Genomic DNA, 8,547 nt, shown 5'->3' with positions numbered 1-8,547 from the left:
ATGAAAAACAATTTATAACCGTTAAAAATTAGGTAAAAATATTTGTACCTCTGGAGCAAAGAGGTTATTCTAAATTTTGATGAAGAAATGGATGGTTGAAAATTACTATTCAGACCATAATGCGTACTTACGTCCCCTGTCAGCTGTCATCGGATTGGTTCATTATACGGTTATAATCGAACAAAAAATTAAGCATGTAAAATCACACCCGTATTGATGGAACTAATGAATATTAAGATGGACAAAACGATATTTTTGAGACAACTCCAGATAACCATCGATTAACAACACTTCAGAAAGTTTGAATACAGGGTGATTCATAAAAGATGGGAAAAACTTCAAGAGGTGACAGTACACTCAAAAACGAACAATTTAACCTTTTTTCAACTCATGGCCCTCCATGGATCAAATTTTTTCTCGTAGTCCCCTGTACTATCCAGCTGGGTCCCCTCTACCCTCATCCAAGAGTGAGATACTTTGTATTTTTTTATTATGAATGAAATTTTAATAAATCAGATCAATCTCTGGAATCCTAGCTAGGCACGGATTCAAATGGTGGATTATTATCTCTCCCAGAAGTCAAATTATATGATAAAAAACGGTCTGTGTAAAATACGGGACGATCCAACGAACCTGCACGATAAATCGACCCTCCCAACACATCAACCGTTGCTCTGGCGGCCCTCAATACTTAGCTGGAAGTAACAGCTTACATATGAAAATCATAGTACCAGATCCCATATAGTGCAGTCCCCCTCCCTTCATTATAGACATTAAGACCCGGGTCATGTCCACATAGACTCAAGGGTTAAGATGCCCCTGGTTCCATGGACCGATTCTGAAAGTAGTAATATATTCCAACCATGTTTCACTTTTAAAGCTTTTCTCTTCACAGCTCTCCATGACTCCCTTTACCCCCTGTCGTGGATCACCTTTCTTCTGATTTTCTCCTGTGGCCTCCTAGAATATCGCAGGACCTCGGGAGAGGGGGGGGGGCTTTCAGGGGCGGGGCCCAGGTTGAGAACCACTGGTCTAACATGAAACGCAAAAGCGCTGGCGCATTTCGAAACGGCCGCTCCGCGAACCTTAAAACGGCATTCCTGTTGAAATTTATCGGGCGAAGAAGAACATCATGCATGCAAATGTAACCTGGGGAAGAAGAAGAAACCGTAAGCACAGACATGAATTTCACACCCTTCAGCATTACTAATGTGTACCATTATCCCGTACGTTACAACTGTTAGAACAGCTACACGCTGGAACAACTTTAAAGGGCCGCGCCTTTTATTCACTGTGACGACGCAGATTTGCAGACGGTTTCTTCTTCTTCCCCAGGTTACATTTGCATGCATGATGTTCTCCTTCGCCCGATAAATTTCAACAGAAATGCCGTTTTAACGTTTGTGGAGCGGCCTTTTCGAAATTTGTTAGCGCATGTCCGTTTCACGTTAGACCAGTGATTCCCAACGTGGGCGTTGACGCCCCCTGGAGGGCGATGGAATGTTCCAGGGGGGCGGAAGAAGCTACAGGTTTAACATAGGATGCTATTGGTTAGATTGCTTTGGGAGAAAAAAAAATTCTGAAGAAGGTGGCGATGGGACAAAAAGAGGTTGGGAAACTATGCGTTAGACCCTGCATTCTCTGATGACAATTTTTTGTATTGGTGTGTACTATCACCTCTTAAAGATTTTTCCCCATCTTTTCAGAATCACCCTGTATGTACATGGAGTATAAATACTTACTGTATCTCTCGCAGCATCGCCGACAGCACCGAGCTATAAAAAAACAAATCACAGTAAAGTTGCACTATATGCTCACATGAGATTTTGAAACATACAAGAAGCTCATTTGGAATATGTGAAAACACACATTTGTGTTTCGCTTTCATCATTTTCCAAACACACATAAACTATTTTTGGATGTGAAAATATCGTATGCAAAGTAGGCCGTTATTTATCAGAGTGCTCCCAGGATTTTAATCAGTTTTTAAATTTCCAATACTCAATAAACACACTGATGTTCTGTGTTTGATTTGCCATGTTCTGAGCTGTTTTGCATTAAAATTTCTGAAACTTATGGAGCTTTTTAATACTTTTGTAAAAGGATGTGGATACTTTTCAAAGCCTTTTCAAGTTCCAAAAATCTGCGCACAGATCTTGGTGCGAAATCACACTGCACATAATAGAGTTAAAATTAACCAAACAATTTTTTTCTCCAACTCAACCCCATATTATTTGATGACATTCCTATCTTTGGTCTCATTATTGTCGAAATATGAGGCTTCAGAGGAAGCGAGATATCTCGCCAATTTCGGTGACATGGTTGAGGCGGAGAAAAGGAAGTTTCTCGTCAAAGATATACAGCTGGCCCCCCGAATTTTCGCGGTTTTTATTTTATTTATTGGAAATTTCTTTTTGACAACACTCAGCAATTGTCATTCACGTGTTTTGTTTACAAAATTTGAGTTGTGCTTGTTTAGGATGGCTCATTCTTCTAGTGCTACTGATAATGCTTTGAAAAGGCAAATAAAAGTGAAAACTATGCTTGGTGAATGTAAGTCAATACCTGGTGTGGAAAGTACCATTACGGAATCAACGAATCTACGGTGAGGTATAGCACGGAAAAGGAATCTGAAATTCGTTCAGCCGTAGCTGTAGCTGCACCCGTGGCAGTGAAAACTTTGCAGCGCGTACGGGATCCACGCGTTTTTCGTACAGAAAATGCTGTTTTTTTTTGTAGGTACAAGGCTGATACAAAAAGGTATTCCAATTGATTGTAATATTATAACAGAAAGAAGAACAATTTTTACTCTTCCACAATTAAAAGGCATCAGAGGATCACGCAATATAAAAATCACTGGTGATCAAGCCTCTTGGCGACCAGAAGGCAGCTAGAAAATTTCGAAAGATTTGTAGAAAATTATTAAAGAGAAGGGTTATGCACCTCACCAGGTGTTTAACGCTGACGAAACTACACTATTTTGGAAGAAAACGCCACAAAGAAGTTAAGCAAGAGAAAAAAGCGAGCTCCTTTTTTTAAGGCAAGTAGAGTTAGACTTACTATGTTGTTTTGCGCAAATGCGTATGGGTACATGATAAAGTCCACCATCATTTTCAAATCTGCGAATCCGTGAGCATTGAAGGGAAGGATAAGTCAAAGCTCCCAGTATTTTAGACGAACAATAAAAAGGCTTGGACTGTGAAAACACTTTTCCTAGATTGGTTTTAACGGTGTCTCCATTTCGGAAGTCAGGAGGCACCTTGAGAGTGAATACACGCTGTTCTCAAACTTCTTTTGAAACTGGGTTGAACGAGGAGGAGTTAATGCAGCTGACTGGTCCTGAAACTGAAGCAGCACCAGATGAAGAAGATCAAGATAAATAAGTAGACGACAAGTTAACCAGAAGTAACATAGCGGAATCACCCTGCTCTTCTCCTGATGTTCAATAAACGAAATATACAAAAAAAAGAAACCTATGGTTTCGGTTATTCGCGGATTTCTGTATTCGTGGTCACCCTCGGAACGTAACCCCCATGAATACGGGGGGGGGGGGGCGACTGTATAATTAAAATATCCATACAATATATTTTTTACATATTAGAGTTATGTTTGAATAGAATCGATTTGTAATATACATTATAGAAACATCATGGAAAAAATGGATGTTTCAAATCAACAGGAGTTTCTGCGTTCACCTGATTGTTGTGCTGCATTCTATTTATGTATAACGGTAAAAGCCCTAAAAACTAGTAAAACTAAGGTTTTACTGATATTACCTAGGTTTTACCAAAGCGAGTTGGTGAAAGAACGAAATATACTTGTAAACGTTTTCATTTCGGAATTTTCTGAATCAAAGACCCCCGTTTTTTCAATGAATCATTAAACATTATGAACCTATTGGTACCAGACGATCATTAATTAATGATCATAGTTATTTAATAGTTATAATCAATTATTAACCGACTAATGAATTAATTAACCAACGTGAACACAGTCATTAGTTCCCCATGGTAGTTGTTAGGTAATTAATAACCATTGTTAATTAATCAATTTATTAATGAGTATTAAGAACTATTTGTAAATCAATAAGAGTGTCACTCATTTGTTGAATATGAACTAATTATAATTACAATCAATAGTTACTAAGCGTTGGAAATTTTTTGGTTTATGATAGTTCATGTATTCATTAAAAACGGGCTTTTACTGTTCGGGGTACATTAACTAACCAATTGATTCATTAATTTATTATAATTATTAATTTATTATAATTATTAATTTATTATAATTATTAATTTATTAATGATCATCAAGAGCTAATAAGTTCACGAAACGATTTATTAAAAACGGGCTTTGACTTGGGGGTTCGAAGTGTGAAAACGTTTGCAAGCGCTCTCTTCGGGCTTTTACTGTAACATCACCATTGTTTGATTGAATGAAAGCAGAAAATTCGAAAGTAACATTTCGAGGAAACTAATGTCTCAGTGTAGGAAATAATGCGTAGTATGAATTGTTTAAAGCTTTTTTTTTTGTACAAAATTATATTTTTAAAATATAGTTGGAAAAGTACTACTTACCGTTTCTCCTACACCGTTTACAACATTATTAACCTAGAATGAAATGTTGATATACAGTTTCTTTAGAATTAAAGTTCAACTTTGAAATAGCCATAAAAGGAAAACTACTGGACAAAATGTTATAAAACTTGGTAAAAGTTTACAGGAGGTCATGGGATTCAATTTTGCGCAAAAAAAAAAAGTTCAAAAACTCACCACCAGTGGGGAATGGAATAGTGCTATATTCAATATTGTTAAACGAAATAAGACATGAAGACATCGGTTTAAAATGTTTTAATCGTTTCTAAAACGTGTTACAAAGCATGTTCAATATGGCTTCCGCCATTTTCTGAAAGCAAGTTAAATCGCATTACTGCGTTCTCAACAGTAGCTCTTAGTATATCAGGAACAATAAAAAGGCTTGGACTATGAAAACACTTTTCCTGGATTGGTTTTAACGGTGTTTTGTTCCGGAAGTCAGAATGTGTACCTTGAGAGTGAATACATGCTATTCAAAGTTCTTTTGATATTGGGTCGACCGAGGAGGAGTTAATGCAGCTAACTGGTCCTGAAACTGAAGCAGCGCCAGATGAAGAAGATGGAGATGAAGAAGTAGAAGACAAGTTCACCACAAGTAACATAGCGGAAGGGATTCGCAAGCTGAAATCAGCAATGGATCATTTTCATAACATAAATCCCTTTTTTACGCTCTTCACATGTATAAAATTTAGTACAGGTAGCCTTGTTAACATACTCCAACATGCTTGATGATATGAAGAAGAAGACACGGCAAACACAGAAAAATCACATCATTCTTTCAGAAAACATCGCCAACAATCGCTACACCCTCTTTTACGTTCCCTTCTACCTCTGCGTCAACTTGTTCTTTCTCATGATGTTTGATAAACGAGATATACAATAAAAAAAACCTATGGTTTCTGTTATTCGCGGATTTCCGTATTCGCGGTCACTCCCGGAACGTAACCCCCGCGAATACGGGGGGCCGACTGTATTTCCCTTTTACGGCCATTTCAAAATGGAACTTTAATTATGAAGACTAAAAATAAGTTTACAAATAACGCTTAGTAAAAGCAGATTAAAAGTATATTCAGTATATATATTTTTTCATTTAATAAACCGTCAGGTAATGGAACAAAGAGATATGAAAAGAGGAAATCATTTTTATGTTCGTTGCAATCGGCAAAATTGAAGAATTGCGTAAATTTTTATAGAAAAATTTCTGATAAATCATTTACAAAAAAAACTCTTATTTTGAAGTGATACACTTATCGAGATACACGGGTGGGAAGTGACGAAAGCAATTTCGGAGCAGCTTTGGAGCAGCAAAATTCAGGATTCGGAGCAGTTTTTGGAGCAGCAAAATATAGGATTCGGAGCAGATATTTATAAATTGGAGCAGCGAAATTAACAAGAATATTTTCGTTAAATCCCACCCCTCTTCAAAATAAAACAACTGCACTGTCTTTTATCATCAAACATCTTTTCATCACCTTGTTTTTTGTTTTTGATGTTTCAGGCTTTTGACACCTTGTTTGAAAGAGCGGCTGCCATAAAATTTTTTAGCACCAGTCTATTTAAGATGATTTTTGTTTACTCAAGGCACTATTTGCTGTCTGGAAAAGCAACAGTTCAAACGGGCTAAAAATGTTTTCTGTAAGTGTTCCAATTTTTTTTATACTTGGAAAGAAATTATTGCAAAGTGGAAGAGAATTTCGGAAAAATCAACACTATGTTTGGCGACCTCGCATCCATTATTTGGCAAGATTGGCGATCTGACTCTCGTTATTTGGCGATATTGGTGACTTAACACCTCGTAATTCGGCAAAGTTTCTGAATTAGCATTCGTAATTCGGCGGACATGCGATTTTTACTCCCGAAATGAATTTTTTTTTTTCACGAAACATCGGGATTTGACATTGACGCAGTGGCGATCAACTACAGTAATTTCTGCTGCTTCCAGTGGCGACTTTCTTTTTTTTTTTTGGAAACGGAAACTGACTCACATTTGTGCTTTAAAGCTGAAAGATCATTGCAAACCATCTTCAGTTGCACGATCACAGATATTATCGGGGTTTCGCGATGGAAAGCCCGATGACGGACGATAGTTTAAGTATAGTGGAGAAAAATACGCTCTTCTCGGAAAGAATCGTTCCGCGGCAAGCAGGAAAAGAAATTTTGGCGTCCATCCGAATTTCCCGGCATACTGAAGCACAATTCGTTATTTGGCGCAGAAAAATACGAAAATATACTGTTGGAGCAGGATCGCGCAAGATGTTAATTTTGGCCCACTACGGCGCAGTTGGCGCAGAGTTCCCACCCTGGAGATAGTTCTGAAGATGTGTAATTTGTATGCTGTGGCGACTTATCACTTTGTTGCCAAATCTGGTGGTATTGGCTTGAAAATGCACATCTCTGTAATGACTGTATACCAATGACATGAAATTTATTTATTGGGTTTTTTTAATTATCACTTTAAAAAATAATTATCACCGTGAATGCATAAGTAAGTCATTTTTCACCTTTTCGAACGAAAATATTTTAAGTTATGAAACAGTGAATATTTAATTCTTTGAAGAGAAATAGCGGGTTTCAGGAATTAACACTTTGTTAAATCTCTTCGGGCCCCCTAGTGGCCAAAAGAAAAATTTGAATTATAAAGTCGTTTCATTGTGAAACTACTTGACCCGGAAAGCAAGGGCGTCGGAAGTTCTTGAAACCTGTGGGCGCTAGGCTCGAGTGTTATGCAAGAGATTTTGATTTCACAATTAATGTTATAAATAATTGTAACTCACCGTATCTGCCGTTTCTGCTAACTGCAATCAGATAATATAACTTAATGATTCCAAAACTACATTATAAGCAATTAGAGACACATTCACGGCAGGTTATATATTGCCGAACAATTCATAACGAATAAATAATATTCAAAATCACACAGTATACATGGTGTCCCGTAAGTGCTGATGCGGCCTTTATCTCATCAACCGTTTGTCGTAGAGAGGTATGGTTTCAAATGCTCAAAAATTGCCCGGTTTGTCCGTTTGTTTTTGATGCCCTTTTCTAACTTTTCGCAGATTTTTGAATTGGAAAATCTCAGTCAATATTGCAGTTGAAAACATGGAATTTTTTTCTGTTGACTTCAGGAGATACAGGGTAACAACTTTGTGACTAAGAAGTTAGAGGACAGAATTTAGATATTTTATTTTGTAAGACACTGTTTTCTCAATCTGAAAACTGATACAGGGTGATTTCGGAACGTCTTTCTGAGCATTTTTTAAATTGAAATCATACCTCTTCGACGAACGGTTGATGAAATAATCCTCATTAGCACTTGCAGGACACCCTGATAACACCCCCCCCCCATATGATGGTCATTACAAGCACCTGAGATGGCCAAATAGCTCAGGGTTTACCATGGGTGAATAAAGTCGCCTTGATGATGATTATGGTACCTTCGAAAATTGTATCATGGCCGCAAAGAAATTTAAAGGTTACTATATGTACACGGTCATAAGAAAGTTTCTTTGGTGGTTTGGTACGGGTGGTTGCAATGAATGATGAGGAATTCGGGAAACTGATATATTTTTCCGTTCGAGATATCTGGCCTCTGCACATCGTAGCGGATATAGATTTGTTTAGAAATTGGAAAAAAAAAAAAAAACAGGTAGGAATGGCAACACGCAATCGGAACAAGCACTATGGAAAATCATTATTCAGGGCATTGGAATTGTTGCTCCTAATTCAGATACGTCTGCATAAAACTTCCGAAAATGTCGAGAAATGAAGCATGGAAAACAAAAAGGGTTATCACAGCAAGGTTTCTTATTTCGTTCACATTTGCTGTGAAGTTCTAGACAAAATGAAAGGTAGAAAGTCGCGAGAGATCTAGTCGGACTCGAGATAGACTTTCTCGCGTTTTGGCGAGAGTTTAGGTAGATGTAAGTTAACCAGGATCTCGATGCGAAAAAATCCC

The 8,547-nt window shown here is 37.5% G+C and overlaps 1 long non-coding RNA gene across 1 annotated transcript; it reads right to left on the bottom strand.

Moving 5' to 3' along the window:
• On the bottom strand, positions 1-7,390 carry LOC149081342 (uncharacterized). Its single transcript, XR_016193427.1, has 4 exons — positions 7,367-7,390; positions 4,575-4,607; positions 1,743-1,775; positions 1-143 (listed from the first exon to the last, which is right to left on the bottom strand). It is a non-coding gene; the product is annotated as an uncharacterized LOC149081342 (long non-coding RNA).
• Between the last annotated feature and the right edge of the window lie 1,157 nt (positions 7,391-8,547).

The sequence above is a fragment of the Pholcus phalangioides genome, unplaced genomic scaffold (assembly GCF_987345545.1).
Source record: "Pholcus phalangioides strain wild (caught in Gottingen) unplaced genomic scaffold, Ppha-v1.0 ptg000010l_1, whole genome shotgun sequence".
Classification (NCBI taxonomy): domain Eukaryota; kingdom Metazoa; phylum Arthropoda; class Arachnida; order Araneae; family Pholcidae; genus Pholcus; species Pholcus phalangioides.
This window is presented reverse-complemented; position numbering and strand designations above follow the sequence as displayed.